We start from the raw sequence: 20,522 nt of genomic DNA, 5'->3' as shown, positions 1-20,522 counted from the left end.
ATTATAGTGGATATTTCCTCAATTTCATAGGTGCTAGAACGCAGAAACAGAGAAATGAAGAGATATGTCCAAGATTACTCAACAAGAAAAGGAGAAATAGGCTCAAATCTAGACCTTACAACTGCAAGTTAGGTGTGTCCCTTATGACAAGCTTTCAAAGTCCCTTCCTACAAGATATATGACAGTGCCTTGAATGATCACCTTCATTCAGTGCAAATCAAAAAAAAATTGATTCTTTAACAGTGACAAATTTCTTCAGATGTTCCTAATTGAGGATAACTTTATTTTGATTACATAGCACACTGGAAAGCTAATCAGTCTTTGCAATGAGATATATAGTCATTACAAAGATCTTCATTCTAATAGGAAAAGTTATGTGTGTATACACACACACACATGCACACACACGCACGTATATGTATTTTAAAAGTAGGGGAAGCTAGGTGGAGCAGTGGACAGAGCACCGGGCCTGGATTCAGGAGGACCAGAGTTCAAATTTGGCCTCAGACACATGATACTTATTAGCTGTGTGACCCTGGGCAAGTCACTTAACCCCATTGCCTAGCCAAAAAAAAAAGGAATGAATGGATCCTTGCTAATGATTTCATACATCTTTACTCAGACTCTTATAAATCTAATCTTTAAATTCAAAACTGAGTACGTGAAAGAAAAATCTATCATCTATAAACATATAATTACATGTACATATACACATACAATGCATAAACACATACATATATCTTTCCACTCCCTCCAATTATAAACTTGATCTACATAAATCAGATGTCGGACCATATCATCTTTCTATTCAATGAACTTTATGGGCTCCCTATTACTTCCAGGATCACATATAAAGTATTGTGTTTGGCTTTTAAAATCCTTGGTGGAGCCAAGATGGTGAAGTAAAAGCATTGACTTGCTTCAGGTCTACCCCAAACTCCTCCAGATACTGATAAAATGACTCTAAAAAAATTATTGAGCAGCAGAACCCACAAAAAGAGTGAAACAACTTTCCAGCCCAAGACAATCTGGATGGTACAAAGGAAGGTTTGTTCACCTGGCTGGGAAAGGAGCACAAGTTAATGTAGGCCATGCAGGCAAATGAGAGGTCTCAACAAACATGGAGCAGGCCTCAGGAGAGAAAATCATGGGCAGCTGTGGTGGTTTCCAAACTTTTCAACCCACAAACACCAAAGACAACTTAGCAGGTCAGCGAGAAAGGTCCATAGAACCTCCATGAGAGAGGAGCACAGTCCAGCCCTGGCCCTAGGACAGGCCTGAGGCTGTGGCCGCAGCAGCAGCAGTTGCTTCCAGAGTCCTTGGCCAACAGATGGTGAGGGGATCGAGTAGCTGATGAGAGGGAGATTGCAGGGATTTCTTTGATGGTTCTGAGGGAGGATTCTTTTCCTTTGCTCGTGCTTGGATCTGAGTCACAATCCTGAGTGGTGGTCCTGGGGCAAGGAGGATAGCTGGTGTGGTCAAAGGATGTGAACAGGCAGTTCTGAGATGAAGAAATTAAACCACCTATAGCCATATGGAAAAAATGCTCCAAATCACTATTGCTTAGAGAAATGCAAATCAAAACAACTCTGAACTACCACATCACACCTATCAGATTGACCAACATGACAAAACAGGAAAATGATGAATGTTGACAAAGATGTGGGAAAATTGAAACACTTACACATTGTTGGTGGAGTTGAAGAACAATTTGTAACTATACAAAAAGGTCATTGATCCAGCAATAGCACTTCTAGGGCTGTATCCCAGAGAGATAATACAAAAGGGAAAAGGATCTACATATACAAAAATATTTATAATAGCCCTTTTTGTGGGAAAAGAATTGGAAATTGAGAGCATGCCCGTGAATTGGTGAATGGCTTTACAAGTTGTGGTATATAGATGTAATAGAATACTATTGTGCTGGAAGAAATAATGAACAGGCTGACTTCTAAAAAATCTGGAAAGACTGGTATGATCTGATGCTAAGAGAAGTGAGTGGAACCAGGAAAACATTGCACACAATAATAGCCACATTGTGTGATGACTAATATTGATAGACTTAACCCTTCTCAACAAAACAAGGATAAAAGACATCTCCAAAGGCCTCATGATGGAAAATGCTATACACAAAAAAGAAAGAACTATGAAGTTTGAATACTGTTTGAAGCATACTACTGGCTATTTTTTTCTTCTATTGTGTTTTGTTTCCTCTTTCTGGTGGTTCCTCCTATTGGTTCTAATTCTTACTTACGATATCACTAATGTGAAAATATGTTTAATAGGAATGTATATGTATAGCCTATATCAGATTGCGCACCATCTTGGGGAGGGAGGTGAGGATGGAAGAGGAGAAAAATTTTAATTCAAAAACTTAAAGAAGTGATTGTTGATAATTCAAAATAAATTAATTGAAAAAAAGCAATTATCAAGGAAAACGGCCCATCATTTTAGAACTAGAGCACAAAATAGAAATTGAAAGATTCCCCCAATCACCTCCTGAAAGAGATCCTCAAAGGAAAACTCCTAGGAATATTGTAGCCAAATTCCAGATTTCCCAGGTCAAGGAGAAAATATTGCAAGCAGCCCAAAAGAAACAATTAAATATTATGGAAACACAATAAAGATAAGACAAGATTTAGCAGCTTCTACATTCAGGGAGCAGAGGGCTTGGATTATGACATTCTGCAAGCAAAGGAGACTGCATTATAGCCCAGAATCACCTACCCTGTAAAACTAAGCATAATCCTTCAGGGGAAAAAGGGACATTCAGTAAAACAGAGTACTTTCAAGCATTCTTGATGAAAAGACCAGAGATGAATAGAAAATTTGACTTTCAAATACAAGACTCTAGAGAAATATGTACAGGCAAACAGAAAGGAGAAATCATGAGACTTATTAAGGTTGAAATGTTTACATTCCTGCATGGAAAGATAATATTTGTAACTTATGAGACCTTTATCAGTATTGGGATAGTTGGAGGGGAAAAAATATATGTATGTATATAGACAGATAGATAGATAGATAGATAGATAGATAGATAGATAGATAGAGGGCACAGGGTGAGTTGAAGATGAAGGGGTGATATCTGGAAAATAAAATTAAGGGGTGAGAGAGGATTGTACTGGGAAAAGGAGAAAGGAAGAGGTAGAATGGGGTAAATTATCCCACATAAAACAGAAGCAAAGGCTTTTATACTGGAGGGGAAATGGGGGAAGATGAGAGGTAATGAGTGAATCTAATTCTCATTGGATTTATTTTAAGGAGGAAATAACACATTCAGTTGGTTATGGCAATCTATCTTACTCTTCAGAAAAATGGGGGGGGAAGGAGAAAATAAAGCAGGGGGATGATAGAGGGAGGGACAGATTGGATGAGGGAGTAATCAGAAGCAAACACTTTTGAGAAGCCACAGGGTCAAAAGAGAGAATCAAATAAATGGAAGGCAGCATAGGATTAATGGAAATACACTCACTTTCCACCACATGACTACTATGGAAGTGTTTTGCATGACTACACTTATATAATCTGTACTGAGTTGCTTGTCTTTTCAATGGGGGTGGGTAGAGAGCGAGGAAGGGAGAAAATTTGGATCCCAAGTTTTAAAAACAAATGTTAAAAAATTCTGTTTCCACATGCAACTAGGAAATAAGATATATAGGAAATGAGGTATAGAAATCTATCCTGCCCTACAAGAAAATTGAAGGGGAAGGGTGAAGAGAATGGGGAGGGTGGGAGATAGAAGGGAGGACAGATTAGGAGAAGGGGTATTTAAAATGCATGCCTTCTTAGGGAAGGGGGAGGGATGAGATGGGGAAAAAATTTGAACTCAAGTCTCGTGAAAGTGAATGTTGAAAACTGAAAATAAATAAGTTAATAAGTAAAAAATGCAAAATCTTTTACTGCAGCATGATCTGAAAAGGATGCATTTAATATTCCTTCCTTTCTGCATTGAATTGTGAGGTTTTTATGCCCTACTACATGGTCAACTTTTTTTGTAGGTGCCATAAACCACCAAGAAAAAAGTATATTCCTTTCTCTCCCAATTACGTTTTCTTCAGAGTTCTACCATATCTATTTCTGAAAATTCTATTCACCTCCTTAACTTATTTTGGTTTTGGTTTTGGTTTATTTTGTTTTGTTTCATTTAATTTTTCTCATCATATTTATCTAGTTCTGAGATGGAGAGGTTCTGGTCCCCACTACTATAGTTTTGCTTTCTATTTCTTCCTGTAAATCATTCAACCTCTCTAATAATTTGGATGCTATTTCACTTGCTGCATTTTTATTTAGTATTGATATTACTTCATGACTGATGCTACATTTTAGTAAGATGTAGATTCCTTCCATATATCTTTCAATTAGTTCTATTTTGCTTTTGCTTTTTCTGACATCAAAATTGCTACCCCTGATTTTTTTTTAACTTCAGATAAAACCCAATGTATTGTAACCCAGCCTTTTATCTTTACTCTGTGTGTATCTATCTGCTTCAAATGTGTTTCTTTTAAAGAATATGTTGCAGGATTACGGTTTTTAATCCACTCTGCTATCCACTTCCCCATTCACATTCACAATTATGATTACTAACTGTGTATTCCCTCCATATTATTCCCCCTGTTTATACTTTTCTTTCTTTTCACCCTATTTCCCTTCACTAGAGTTTTGCTTCTGACCACTGTCTCCCTTACTGTGTCCTCCATTGTATCAACTCCTCTCCCTTTTCTTTCCCCTTTCTCCTACTACTTATTCCCTCCCTTCTGCCTTCCTTTCCATCTTTCCTTTTCTTCCACCTTTCCACTCCTGCTTCCCTCTAGGGTAACCTAAATTTCTATATCCAACTTAGAGTATGTACTCTTCTCTCTTTATGCCAAATATGAAGAGAGTAAGGTTCAAAATGTTCATGTCCCCTCTTCCCTTCTTTCCCTCTGCTGAAATATTTCTTTCCTCTTCATGTGGTGCAGTTTATTCTATTTCGCCTTCCCTTTCCTTTTCTCCCAGTACAATATTTTTTTTACCACTTAACTTTTTTTATATATCATCACATCACAACTTATTCTTACCTACTCTATGTATACCCCTTTTAACTGCCTTAAAAAAGGTACAATTCACAAAATTTTGAAGTTTCACATTTCCAAATGGGGATGTAAACAATTTAACCATATTGAATAACATCTTTTATTTTTTCCTGTCTACCCTTTTTATAGTTCTCTTAAGTCTTGTATTTGAAGATTTAATCTTCTGTTCAGTTCTGGTGTTTTCATCAGGAATGACTGAAAGTCTCCTGTTTTATTGAATGTCCAATTTTTCTCCTGAAAGTTTATGCTCATTTTTGCTGAGTAGTTGATTCTTGGTTATAATCCAAACTCCTTAGCCTTTCAGAATATCATATTCCTAGCCCTCTAATCCTTTAATGTTGAAGCTGTTAAGTCCTGTGTAATCCTGACTGTGGATCCATTATGTGTGTGTGTGTGTGTGTGTGTGTGTGTGTGTGTGTGTGTGTGTAGGTATATGTATGTATGTGTGCATATATATGTTTGTATATATGTGTGTATATGCATACATGTACATGCACATGTGTAGATGTATATATGTATATGTTTTTTTTTTCCTGGCTGCACGTAGTATTTTCTACTTGACTTCATAATTCTGGATTTGGTTACAATATTGGGAGAAAAAAATCAAGTCAGAGAATTTTTCAGATTAGTGGGATGACAATAAGTGAGAAAAAAAGACAGGGATGTTCAATTCATATATTGCTTCTTTTTACTCTGTTAGAAATGGAGGAACAAAAATGAGTAATAAGGAGTTACCATCCAAGAAAAATAGGAATGGTTGCAAAAGAATATCTAGCTGTCTCTGATGAATTTAGGTAACATTGCTTATTTAAAGTACATACTTAGATCAAAAAAGAAAATAAAAAATACAGATGTACTAGCTGAACTATTGTCAATGATATTTGAAAGATAACTTTAAATAAAGAGGCACCCCAGAAGATTGGAGAAGACCAATTGTCACAATTTCGAAGAGAGAAAGAAAAAAAAAAAGAAAGAAATCAGAAAAGTAAAAGCCAGTCAACTTGACTTTGGTTTCTGAAAAGTTCTACAACTGATCATTAAAGAGATGGTTGAAGAAGTGTAGATTGCAAAAAGTCAATCTGGTTTCATGAAGAGCAAATAATAGCATACTAATCTAACTACTTTTTGTAAATATTCATCAATTTCACTTAGATTGTCAGATTTTTTGGCATACAGTTGGGCAAAATAGCTCCTAATTGTTATAATTTCGTCTTCGTTGGTGGTGAATTCAAATTCATCCTTTACATTTTCAACACTGGTAATTTGGTTTTCTTTTTTTTTTTTTATCAAAATGTTTATTTATTTTACTGTTTTATTCATAAAACCAGATCTCAATTTTATCTATTAGTTCAATAGTTTTATTAATTTCTATTAATCTTTCTTTGATTTCCAGAATTTCTAATTTGGTATTTAATTGGGAATCATTAATTTGTTCTTTCTCTAGCTTTTTCAATTGTATGCCAAATTCATTGATCTCTTTATCATACACACATAAGCATTTAGAGCTATAAAATTTGCCTTCAGCAATGTTTTGGCTGCATCCCATAAGTTTTGGTACATTGTATTATTATTGTCATTCTCTGTAATAAAATTATTAATTGTTTCTATGATTCATTCTTTGACTCATTCATTCTTTAGGCTTAATTATTATATATATATATATAATATATATATATATATATATATATATATACACCATTTAATTTTTGTCTTTCTTTTTTTTCAATTTTATTAATTTGTTGAGTTGTTTTGATGTGCATTTCTCTAATCAATAACGATTTAGAACATTTTTTCATATGACTATAGATGGCTTTAATTTCTTCATCTGAGAACTGTCTGTTCATATCCTTTGACCATTTATCAATTGGGGAATGACTTCTGTTCTTATAAATTTGTCTTAATTCTCTATGTATTTTAGAAATGAGGCCTTTACCAGAAAGACTGGTTGTAAAAATTCTTTCCCAATTTTCTACCTTCCTGCCAATCTTAGTTGCATTGGCTTTGTTTGTGCAAAGACTTTTCAATTTAATGTAATATTATTTCATTGTCTATGGTGCCTTTTAGCAGGATGTAGTTTCCTTCCTTGTCTCTTTTGATTAGATCTTTTTTTTGCTTTTGTTTTATCAGAGATCATGATTGCTACCCCTGCTTTTTTTACTTCAGCTGCAGTATAATATATTCTGCTCCAGCCTTTTATCTTTACCCTGTATGTGTCACTCTTTTTCAAATGTGTTTCCTGTAAACAATATACTGTAGGATTATGGTTCTTAATACATTCGGCAATCATTTTCCATTTTATGGGAGAGTTCATCCCATTCACATTCACAGTTATGATTACCATCTGTGTCTTTTTCCCCATCCATTTTCCCCCATTTATGCTTTTCTTTCTCCTTTTTCTTTGCCTCTCTTCACTAGTGTTTTGCTTTAGACCACCACCTCCTTTAGTCCCTCCTCCCTTTTATTACCCTTTCCCTTTTCTTCACATTTCCTCTTACTGCTTCTTCCCTGCCTTCTTTGCCCCCCTCCCTTTTCTTCCCACTCTCCTTTTTCTTTCCCCTTTTTCCTCTTACTGCCTACAGGGCAAGTTAGATTTCTATACCTAACTGAATATGTTATGCTCTTGAGCCAAATCTGATGAGAGTAAGGTACAAACAATGCTCACCCCCTCCCTTCTTTCCCTCTGCTGTAATAGGATTTTGTGCCTTTTCCTCTAATGTAATTTACCCTTGTCTGCCTCCTTCTTTCTCAGTACCTTTTCTAATATCAGATTGATCCACTCATTTGCATCCATTTAAACCACTTGATTACATTTTTTTATCATCACACCAAAGTCAACTAATATCCACCCTCTTTATGTATACTCCTTTAACATGGTGTAATAACAATACAGTTCTCAAGGGTTGCAAGTGTGATATTCCCTTATAAGGGTTTAAACACCTCCCCTGTCATTAACAACATATTGTATCTTTCTGTCCCATTTACCTTTTTATGACCTTCTCGAGTCCTGTAATTAAAGATCAAATTTTTTGTTGAGCTCAGCTCTTTTTATTAGGAAAGTTTGGAAGTCTCCTATTTCATTGAATACCATCTCCTCCTCTGAAAAATAATGCTCATTTTTGCTGGTTAATTGATCCTTGGCTGCTTTTCAAGCTCCTTTGCCTTATGGAATATCATGTTCCATGCCCTGAGATCTTTTAATGTAGAAGCTTCAAGGTCCTGTGCAATCCTGACTGTGGTTCCATGATATTTAAATTGTTTCTTTCTGGCTGCTTGCTGCACCTGCTCTTTCATCTGGTAATTTTGAAACTTTGCTATTATATTCCTTGGACTTCTCAATTTGGGATCTCTTTCACTTGGTGATTGGTGGATTCTTTCTATGGTTATTTTCCCTTCTGGTTCTAGGACTTCTGGGCAGTTTTCCCTTATGATTTCCTGAAAGGTATTGTCCAGGCTCTTTTTTTCATCATGATTTTCAGGTAGTTCAATAATTTTTAAATTGTCTCTCCTGAATCAATTTTCCAGGTCGGTTGTTTTACCGATGACGTATTTTATGTTTTCATCAATTTTTTAATTTTTTTTTTGTTTCTGTTTGACTGATTCTTGCTCTCTCATAGAGACATTAGTTTCCATTTGTCCAATTCTAGTTTTTAACAGATTGGTTTCTTCTCTTAGTTTTTGTCCTTCCTTCTTCAGTTGGCCAATTGTGTTTTTTAGTGGCTTATTTTCTTCAGTGTATTTTTTTTCCAGTTGTCCAATTGTATTTTTGAAGGACTCTTCTACCTCTCTCATTTGACTTTTAAAATCCTTCTTGAGCTCTTCTAAGAAGACTTTTTGGGCTTCAGACCAGTTCATATTTTCTTTTGTTGTTGCAGATGTGGGTTTGTTGACAGTGTTGTCCTCTTCAGAATTTCTGTCTTGATCTTCACTCTTTTTATAATATGAATCTATGGTATGTTTCTTTTTACTCATGATGTTTCTTTATTCCCTGACTTTTAAAGAGATTGAGTTCTTCTACTGGGCATCAGAGGTCACTGACCCAATCTTCTTGTGTTTGGAGCCTAGGTCTTGGTCACTGGCTTTGTGTGCTGGGGCCTCTTAGGTTGGCAATTGTAGTCTGTAGGGTTCTGGCAGCTTACCTCGTGTTGGGCTGGAATCAGCAAGGCTGCAACTTTAAGGCAATTCTAGGTTGTTTACTTTTCCTTTCCTTTAGCTTTCTTCAACTCCTTTCAGATGGGTGCTGCAGGGTGTTTATCTGCCTGGGGCTCCCTGCAGTGTTGTCTCCCTCATTTCTGCTAATGTACTGGGACATTCCTATGCTGTAGAGTGCTGAGGCACCTGGTGTTTTCTGAGCTGCTTTCCACCAGTTCCCCCTGCCCTCACTGAGGCACTCGGAGGTCCAGGTGCTGGTGTTTGCCTGTTTTATCACCTGTGCTTCAGGATTTCTTCACAATTGGAGGCTGCAGAGCTCTGACAGCTCACCTAGTGTTGGGCTGGAACCAGCAAGGCCAGGGCTTTAGGAAGCCTTTAGGTTGTTTTCTTCACCTCCTTTCAGAATGCCACAGGGTACTTGTCTGCCTGGGCTCCTTGTAGTTCTGCCTCCCTTATTTTTGCAGAGGCACTGGGAGACCCATTTCCAGGACTGCTGCACTGCTGCTCCCCCTCTTTCTTCTAATTCAGCTGTTCCAGGGTTTTTTTCTGGGGTGATATTTTCTGGGTTTTCAGAGGTTGATAGGGGAGAGTAAGAGCGGCTACCTTTTCACTCCGCCATCTTGGCTCCTGGAAGTGGAAGTCTTGTCTGTCTTTCCATGGTCCTTTATAACATGCAATTTTTATTGTATCATGATCTGAAAAGGATGCATTTAATATTCCTGTCCTTCACTGGATTGTGAGGTTTTTTATGTCCTAGTACATGATGAAATTTGTATAGGTACCATGTAACACTGAGAAAAACATGTATTCCTTTTTGTCCTCATTAAATTTTCTCCAGATGTCTGTCATATGCAACTTTTTGAAAATTCACTTGCACTTGGTCCATATATGTCTACTCCATTGTTAATGGTACCTTTTAGCAAGGTATGGTTTTTTCCTTTATCTCTTTTAATTAAGTCTGTTCTTGCTTTTGCTTTGTCTGAGGTCAGGATGACCTGCTGTGCTACTAGCTTGCTGAGCCAGGACCAAGGGGTTTCTGATCTGGACTGTGGGTATGAGCCTCCTGCTCACTGTATGCCCTGGGTTGCACTCCCCTTTTACTGAAGGGAGTTGGACCTTTCCTGAAGTTCTTCTAAGTTAATCCTAAACTAGAGAATGATTTCATTTATTCTTTTTTTTTCTCACTCCGGAATCCATCTAGAGACTTGATTTAACATTGTTTCTAAGGTAAGCTGGGGGAAGCTCAGTCACCTTCCTAGAATCTCTCCACTATCTTGGATCCACCTGCTATCAAAGTGACTTCACTACTTTTTACAGGTTTACTATCATAGTAGATGAAGCAAATGTTGTAAATGTAGAAATCTATGTCTTAATCATAGAAAATATTTATTTCCTTTTGATTTAGAATCTCATTTTACTCTTGTGAGGAAATTTGGAGATATGTACTAGATAATGACACATTTAGATAGACTCACAACTTGTTTGATGATGAAACTCAAAGTATAACTGCTAATGCTTTAAAATCAATATAAAAGGAGGTCTCTGATAAATTATATAAGGTCTATGCTGTTTTATTTTTCCCATCATTAGATGACAGCATAAATAGTATGCTCATGAGAGTCATAGACCACATAAAGCTGAGAAATATGTCTAACACAATGGACAGTAGAATTAAAATCTGAAAGAATATTGATAAAATATAGAACATTACACCAAATTTAATAACATGAAATTCAAATAAAGATAAATGTTTTCTTGCATTTGGACACTAAAAACCTCCACATACTTAAGACATAAGGAACATGGATACAGAATGTTTGTTCTTAAAAAAGATTTTATAATTTTAGTGAAATAAAAGTTCAATATACATCAACAATATGGTAGGAAGCAAAAAGAGCTACTGCAATCCTGGGCTGCCTTGAGAGGGCATAGATTGCAGGAAAAGAGAGGTGACAGTCCTAATATACTCTATCTTCATCAGATCACATTTGCAATATATGCTATTTAGTACCACCAACTCCATATTAGATATTTTGAATGTAATATCCTGTAGATATCTCAACCTCAATATGCCCAAAACAGAATTTATTGTTTTTTTCCCTCTTCACACTCTCCTCTTCCAAAACCCACCATTTTTATTAAGAACAGTATCATGCTTCCAGAAATATTGGCAACCAAGTTGTCTTTCTCTATTTCTCACTTATACTTATGTCTCACCAAATCCCATTGTTTCTCTACCTTTAGAACATTGCTTGTATATGTTAATTTTGTTCACTCACATAGCTTCATGATGATGAACATTATTTCATTTTTTTCTTAATTTTTTTCCAATTTCATGAAAAAAATCAACATTCACTTTTATAAGATTTTGAGTTCTAAACTATTTCCTCCCTCTCTCATTAGTTCACCCCTCCTCCAGATGGCAAGTGATCTGCTACAGGTTATACATGTGCAATCATATTAAACATATTTCCACATTAGTCATATTAGAATCATAACAAAATGGAAAAACTACAAGAAATAAAAACAAAACAAAACAAAATATGAAAATACTGTGCTTCAATCTTCATTCAAGCTCCACAGTTCTTTCTGGGAATTTGGATGGTATTTTTTAACTTTGTTTATTTGTTTTTAGTTTTCAACATTCACTTCCATAAGATATTGAGTTCCAAATTTTCCCCCCATCTCTCTTCTCCCTTCCCAAGACAATGAGCAATTTGATATAGATTCTACCTAAAAATTCATATTTAACTTATTTTCACATTAGTCATGTTGTAAAGAAGAACTAGAACCAGTGGGAGAAAGCAAGAAATAGAAGAAACAAAGAAAATGAAAACAAAAAAAAGTTGTCATTTTTATTATATTAGCTCAGCCTACCCATGAGCAACTTATGTTTTTCCAATTATTCAGATTTTACTTTATTTTTGTGAAAAGTGTCTTTTAATTGTGTTCATATAGTTCCTGGGTTTGTTTTGGTAAGTAGGCTACTAAATATTTTATAATGTCTACAGTAAGTTTAAATGGAATTTCTGTTTCTATCTCTTGCTGTTGGACTTTGTTGGTAATATATATAAATGCCAATGATTTATGTGGATTTATTTTATAGCCTACAAAACTTTGCTAACATTGTTTATTATTTCAAGTAGTTTTTTACTTGATTCTCTAGGACTCTCTGAGTATATCATTATATCATCTGCAAAGAGCTATAGCTTTGTTTCTTCTTTGCCTATTCCACTACCTTCAATTTCTTTTTCTTCCCTTGTTGCTAAAGCTAAAATTTTCAGTATGATATTGAAAAACAGTGGTAATAATGGACATTCTTGCTTCACTCCCAATCGTATTAGAAATGCTTCTAGCTTGTCCCCATTACATATGATGCTTGGTGAAGGTTTTATATAGGTGCTATTTATTACTTTAAGGAATAAACCACTTATTCCTATGCTGTCTAGTGTTTTTAATAGTAATGGGTGTTATACTTTGACAAAAGCTTTTTCTGCCTATATTGACATGATCAAGTGGTTTTTGTTAGTTTTGGTGCTGATATGATCAATTATGATGATAATTTTCCTAATATTGAACCAGCCCTGTGTAAGGTACTATAATCTATGTACTACTATTTTATTTAAAATTTTTGAATCTATATTTTTTAGGGAAATTGGCCTATAGTTGTCTTTCTCTGTTTTGACTTTTCCTGGTTTAGGTATGTACAAATTGGCAGCAATATTTGTATTATAAAAAGAATTTGGTAAGACCCCTTCTTCACCAATTTTCCCAAATAGTCTCCATAGAATTGGAATTAATTGTTCTTTAAATGTTTCATAGAATTCACTTGTAAATCCATCTAGCCCTAGAGACTTTTTCCCAGGAAGTTAATCAATGGCATGTTCAATTACTTTTTCTGAGATGGGCTTATTTAAGTATTTTAGTTCATCTTCTGTTAATTTGTTAATACATGCAGGCAGACTTCAGAAAAACCCGGAGACTTTTATGGTTTAATGCTGAGTGAAGTGAGCAAAATGAGGAAAATATTGTATACAGTGGCAGCCATGTTGTGCAATGATTAATATTGATAGACTTAGCCCTTCTCAGCAATGCAAGGATCTAAGACATCTTCACAGGCCTCATGATGGAAAATGCTATCCACATCCAAAGAAAGAATTATTGAGCTTGAATGCAGATCGAAGCAAACTATTTCCTATTTTTTTTTCTTCCATTGTGTTTTGTTTCCTCTTTCTGGTGGTTCCTCCTATTGGTTCGAATTCTTACTTACAACATCACTAATGCGAAAATATGTTTAATAGGAATGTATATGTATAGTCTATATCAGATTGCACACCGTCTTTGGGAAGGGAGGAGGGGAAAGAAGGGGAGAAAAATTTAAAACACAAAAGCTTATGGAAGTGATTGTTGATAAATGAAACAAATTAATAAAAAAAGAAAAAAAAGAAAAAAGAGAGAGAGAGCAAATAATACGCTTCCATTTGCATAGTTCTTTTTCCTGGCTGTGGATAATATTTTCCATCATGAGTCCTTGGGAGTTCTCTTGGATCCTTGCATTGCTAAGAAAAGATGAGTCTATCAAAGTTAGTCCTCTCACATTGTGTCGGTTACTATGTGTAATATTCTCTTGGTTCTGCTCACTTCACTCAGCATCAGTCCATTCAGGACTTTTGAAATTCTGGTTTTTTTGAAGTCTGCCTGCTCATCATTTATAGGACAATCGAATTACATTACATTCATATACCACAACTCGTTAAGTCATTCCCTAATCAATGGGCATCCCTTCAATTTCCAATTCTTTGCCACTGCAAAAAGAAGTGTCAGAAATATTTTTCTATATGTGAGTCCTTTTCCCATGCATATGATCTCCTTGGGACACAGACCTAGAAGTACTATTCCTGGGTTAAAGGGTATGCACAGTTTTATAGCCCTTTGGGCATAGTTCCAAATTCCTCTCCAGAATGGTTAGATCAGTTCATAACTCCACCAACCATGCATTTGTGTTCCAATTTCAACACACCTTCTTCAGCATTAATAATTTTCCTTTTTTGTCATGTTAGCCATTCTGATAGGTGTGATACCTCAGTTATTTTGATTTGTATTTTCCTAATCAATAGTGATTTAGAGCATTTTTTCATATGACTATATAGTTTTAATTCCTTCATCTGAAAACTTCCTGTTCACATCCTTTGACCATTTAGCAATTGGGGAATGACTTGTGTTGTTTTAAATCTGACTCAGTTATCTACATATTTTAGAAAGTATGCCTTTATTAGAGACACTTGTCATAAAAAAAATTTGTCTTCTGCTTCCCATCTCATCTTGGCTTCACTGGCTTTCTTTGTGAAAAAAAAAATTTCAACTTAATGTAATCAAAATTACCCATTTTGCATTTCATAATGTCTTCTTCTTTCTATCTATTCTTTTGACATAAATTATTCTGTTCTCCATAAATCTGACAGGTAAACTATTTCATGCTCTCCCAGAGTGCTTATAAAATCAAACTTTATATCTAACTATTTTGTGGTGTAAGATGTTGGTCTATGCCTAGTTTCTGCCATATTCTTTTCCAGTTTTTCCTAGCAGTTTTTGTCAAATAGTGAGTTCTTATCCCAGAAGCTGGGTTCTCTGGGTTTAACAATCTCCAAGGAGTGATCAATTCCTTGGACAGTTACACACCTTTCTCAAGAAAAACGTTTCTTGAGATGAATTGCTTTCCTAGGTAACGTAGTTTATTGGGTATTTAATGTTCTGTCTCCTTAGTCCGGGCCATGCATTGGTAACTCCAATTTATCTTTATGTCAGGTCATGAAGCTGTTACACCAGGGGGCTGGGGAGGATCTATCCTCCTCAGTTTCTATTACATGGACATCCTTGTTTCACCCCTGATCTTATTGAAAATGCTTCTACTGTGTCACCATTACATGTAATGCTTGCTGAAAGTTTTAGGTAGATGCTATTTATGATTTTAAGGAAGATTCCATTTATTCCTATGCTCTTTAATGTTTTTAATAGTAAAGGGTATTGCATTTTGTCAAAAAGCTCTTACTGCACCTATTGAGATAAACAAGTCATTTCTGTTACTTTCGCTGTTGATATGGTTAATTATACTGATAATTTTCCTAATATTGAACCATTTCTGTATTCCTGATATAAATCCTACCTGGTCATAGTGTATTCTTCTTGTGAGAAGTTGCTGTAATATTTTTACTAGTATTTCATTCAAATTTTTTTTTTGGTCTATATCAATTATGGAAATGGTTCTATAATTTTCTTTCTCTGTTTTGGCTCTTCCTAGGTTAAGTATCAGTACTGTATTTGCCTCATAAAAATAATTTAGAAGAACTCAGTCTGTTTTCCCAAATATTCTACATAGTATTGAAATTAATTGTTCTTTAAATGTTTTATGGAACTCTCTTAGAAATCCATCTGGCCCTGGAGATTTTTTTCCCCCTAGGGAATTCTTTTGTAGTTTGTTCTTTTTCTTTTTTTCTGAAAGGGACGTATTCCTTGCTCTCCTAATTTGATTGCTTCATTATCTATGGTAACTTTTAGCAAGATGTGGTTTCCTTCCTTATCTTTTTTAATGAGGTCTATTTTTGATTTCAATTTGTCTAAGATGAGGATTCTTACTCCTGCTTTTTTTCTTCTAATTTCAGTTGAAACATAATAGATTCTCCTCCAGCCCTTTGTTTTCCCTCTGTGTTTCTCCCTGTTTCAAGTGCATTTCTTGTAAGCAACATATTGTAGGGTTCTGGTTTTTGATCCATACTTCTATCTCTTTCTGTTTTACAGGATAGTTCATCCCACTCACACTCACAGTTATGATCATTACCTTTGTATTTCCCTCTATCCTATTCTTCCTCCTGTTTATGTCCTTTCTCTCCTGTTTATATCATATCATATCTATCTGTCTATCTATCTATCTATCTATCTATCTATCTACCTCTATATATCTACATATCACCTTAATAGTGTATTACTTCTGTCTACCACCTCCCCTGATCTTCCCTCCTTTCTGTCACTGCCCCCCCCACACACAGCTTTTATCTACTCTCCCCTCCTACTTCCCTGTTGGGTAAGACAGGTTTCTATATTCAACTTATTGTGCATATCCTTCCCTCTTTGAGCCAATACTAATAAGAGTAAAGTTCAATCAATGCCCATCACCCCCCCATTGAAATAGATCTTTTTCAAGTTGGTCTTCACTCCCTTCTATCCCCCACCCCACATACACAGTGTAATAGGTTTTTCTCCCTCTGAATGCAGCAGCAACCATGGTGGGATGAATTAAAGTGACCAAGCAGTGCCAGTCACTTCTAGGACCCCAGGCTGGAGGACTCGGGGTGGCAGGGCAGCCTGACTGAGCTTGACCTCTCTGCAGTGCAGCTGAAATTGAAGTACAAATGGTGATGCTGCAAGAATCGCAATTTTATTATGAGACTAGCAATCAGCAGTTCTGCTATAAGAACACTCTTGTCCCAAAGTGGCATCAATTATGGACCAGCTCCAGAGTGGTGAGAGTTACAGAAGTGGAAAATGAGGGAAAATGGAAAGAACTGGAGCAGTTCAGGCTCTGGAACTTGTTCTTGTCCTTCCTGAAGGAGATGCTGAATGACATCTATGTCATGGGGAACTCTACAGCACCAAGGTCTGCCTCAAAGTCTAGGTCCTTGAGAAGGCCATGGAGTACAGCATAAGCCTGTCCTGAAGATTTGACCCAAAACTCTTCCTAATTTTCCTCCTTTGACTTTTATTTTTCATTTCTGGGGACTTATTAAGCAGGAGTCAGATTTTCTACTACTCCACTTGGATGAACCTGGGGATTTTGGCCTCTTTGCTAATTTTAATTTTCCTGATGTCCAAGTTCATGCTCAAGAAAACTCCTGTCTACATCATCCTAGTTGGAGAATAGTCTTTTTTTTCTATGTACCTAATACAGCTCTTTTTTTTTAACTTACAATAAATCTATAGTTTTTGTTGGCAGTATCTTTAAAGTTAGGTCCTCATAGTTGGATTCATCAGTTTTGCTGTGTGTTACAAGTATGGATCCTTGGAGAATACACACAGCATCAACCTGCTGACCTGAGTCTTGCAGCTTTACACTCGAGTTATTGCTCATGTATTCTGATGGCAGATTGCCTTTTCCTTTGTGAGGATGTATTTGAATTCAGGTCTTCCTGATTCCAAGGGTGGAGCTCTATCCACTGTACCACCTAACTGCCCCTAAAGAAAAGACCTGTTTCAGAAGGGGAGAGAGAGAGAGAGAGAGAGAGAGAGAGAAGAGAGAGAGAGAGAGAGAGAGAGAGAGAGAGAGAGAGAGAGAGAGAGAGAGAGAGAGAGAGAGAGAGAGAGAGAGAGAGAGAGAGAGAGAGGACCATGACAGGCTTGATGGCATGCATGGTGAGTAAGAGTGCCCTGTGTCAGACTGGTAGGAGGAGTACCAGAAGAGAGAAGAGTCGTGAAACTATAAATAGGAGAGAATATTCAGGAAAGAATTATTGACAGTACAAAAGCTGCAGAGAAGTTAAGAAAGATGCAGACTGAGAAAAGTCCATTAGATCTGACAATTGAAAGATAATTCGAGATTTTGAAGTAATTTCTTTTGAATAAAGACATCAGAAATGAGACAATAGAGGTTAGAAGAGAATATAGGAAAGGAAATTAAGGAAGACATTTAGGTGGCTTTTTCATATAGGTTAGCTATGTAAGATGATAAGTAAAGGGGAGACCCTTTAGAGAATTCTTTTTAAAGATGTTGGAGATATTTGCATATTTATAGACAGCAGAGCAGTAGCCAGTAGACTGAGAGAGGTTGAAGATTTCTGTGAGAGTAGGGATGACAGAAGGTGCAATTTATTAGACAATACAGAATGGAATGGAATGGGATTTCTTAAGCATCTAGAGGAGTATTACTTGGTAAGAAGGGTCATCTTTTCAAAAGAGTCAGTAATGAAGGAAGAAACATCCAAATGGTGTTAGTTGAGGATGAAGAAATAATAGGGAGTTCTTAGTGAATGGATTCAATTTCAGGGGTAAAGCAGGAGGTAGGTTTTTCAGCTGAAATTTTGAAGGGGAAATGGAACATTTAAGAAAGGAAAAAATGATTTAGAATAACAGCTAAAATAAGTGGGATAGTGGATCAATTAATGAAGTATAAAAAGATTGTAATGCTAATAATAAACATTTATTTATTATTTTAAGGTTTGTAAAGATCCTTAAATATTATCTCATTTTATCCTCACAACAACCCTGGGAGGTGAATAGTATGTTTATCCTCATTTTACACATAAAGAAAACAGTGAAGGCAGAGTCCACTTAGATTTGCCCAGGGAGATATAGCTGGTAAGTTTCTGAGCAAAATTTGAAGTCAGCTCTTCCTATTCTAGTTCCAGAAGTCTACCCACTGAGCAACCTAGCTGTCTGAAGTGAAGGCCTTCTTGAGATCATATAACATGAATTTCTAGTCTACTGAGACAGCATGATTTTGTGATTTCTCCAGCTCTGTGAAAAGAGAAGAGAATGACTAGTACCAGAAGTAATGGCCTGAGTGAGAACTGAAGATTAAGGGGCACAGTGTGAACAAAGGGCTGAGCTTGTAAGGGAAGGCTCTCAATCTTATTTTAAAAAAAGTCTATAAAAGTCATCATTTCATTGAGAGGTTTCGGCACCTAACAAAATTATTCTTATATTTATGTATTAATTTTGTGTGGTTTAATAATTATGCCTTCTATAAGCTACCACTTTGCTATTCAGTCCTCTATGATTCTTCATGATCCTATGACCACAGTATGCCAGTACTTTCCATTTTGTTTTTCTTGTTTTGTTTTGTTTTGGTTTTGGTTTTGGCAAAGATACTGGAGTGGTTTGACATTTCCTTCTGCAATGAATTCAATTAAACCGAGGTTAAATGACTTGTCAATATCACAAAGTTAGTGTTTGAGGTCTGATTTGAATTCAGGTGTCCAGTTATATATCCACTGAGACACCTAGCTGACCCCAACAAATCAGCCCTATATTTAATAAACAATACATTTTAAAAATGGAACAGTGAAAAAAAATTATAAATGCACAGGGCTCAGGTTGTTTTTTGACCATGATGTTGCAAAGCTTTTTTTTTTTTTGGTGAGGAGGGAAACCTGATATTATTAAAAATAACTGGAAAGCATCACAAAAACACCCAGATATAAGTGTCATGAAATTGTTTTCATGTAAATGCATTGACTTTCATTAGCACACTAATAATAAACAGAAATAAAATTTAAATGTTATTTTCACTTCCTATCAATACCTTATTGTGAAAAACGAAACATGATACATGGGAAAAGTTAATTTTAAAGATTTCTTTCTTTAAAATCCTCAGACATATTCAATTACTTCTGCCTGATACATAGGGCTGAAATTCATATTTTAAGTATTTTTGGAGAGCTGTTAAATATATATTTTGTTGGAGAATGGAGAAGTAGAAAGAAACTTTTTTTATAATAACTCTTCTTTTAATTGAATAGCTGAGAATATAATTTAGCTCTCATGTTGTTGTTTGCAAATGGCATAAATTCTAAGTATTTTAAATGAGAAAGTAGTTCTGCAGTGATTCTCTTTTTGACCAGTCAATGCTGGCTAATGGCCACAGGGAGAAAAGAAAAATTAGCAAACTTCTGAATGGTTGTTGTGCAGCTCTTGATTGCAAAGGATGATTCTTCATTTAAGAAAGAACTTCTACATTGATTGTCCATTAATAAATATAATATCTGTGTGTATGTGTTTGAATTTTATAAGTATTTCATTTAATATCATGTCAATTATTAGATTCCAAAAAGTAAGTCTACCACTAGTCATTCAAATAATTTATCCAAATAATTCTGCAATCAATGTAGATACATTTGGCTAACTGATGAGTCCTGGTAGAAAAAGTCTATACATAAAAAAAAATCAAGAATTCTCTAACAGTTGTCTCCACTTTTGATAATCATATTTTTAAAAAGAAAATTAACATTTAAATGGTATTCATTTATAAATACTCAATAGCATTCATGACACTTGTGCATTATTTAAAAAGAGTAACAAGGAACATTCACAAATAAGACTTTTATATACCTCAGTCTCAGATCACTGACATACATAATCACTGATTAATTCATTTCCCTCTCTCCTCAGTCAATTTGAAAAGCAATTTCTTCACAAAATTAGCCACTCACTTATGTAGTTATCCTAAATACTATTTGATTTTTTTAATCTGTTTTTCAATCCTTTTTGTATAGGTTTATCAGTTTGCATTTATATGATCAATTCTAAGAT

General features: G+C 35.4%; 1 pseudogene; it reads left to right on the top strand.

Annotated features, from left to right (window-relative positions):
• Positions 1-14,995: 14,995 nt before the first annotated feature.
• LOC110202267 (nuclear envelope integral membrane protein 1 pseudogene) lies at positions 14,996-17,380 on the top strand (annotated as a pseudogene).
• Positions 17,381-20,522: the final 3,142 nt, after the last annotated feature.

Source organism: Phascolarctos cinereus, unplaced genomic scaffold, assembly GCF_003287225.1.
Source record: "Phascolarctos cinereus isolate Bilbo 61053 unplaced genomic scaffold, phaCin_HiC Scaffold_7;HRSCAF=346, whole genome shotgun sequence".
Lineage (NCBI taxonomy): Eukaryota > Metazoa > Chordata > Mammalia > Diprotodontia > Phascolarctidae > Phascolarctos > Phascolarctos cinereus.
This window is presented reverse-complemented; position numbering and strand designations above follow the sequence as displayed.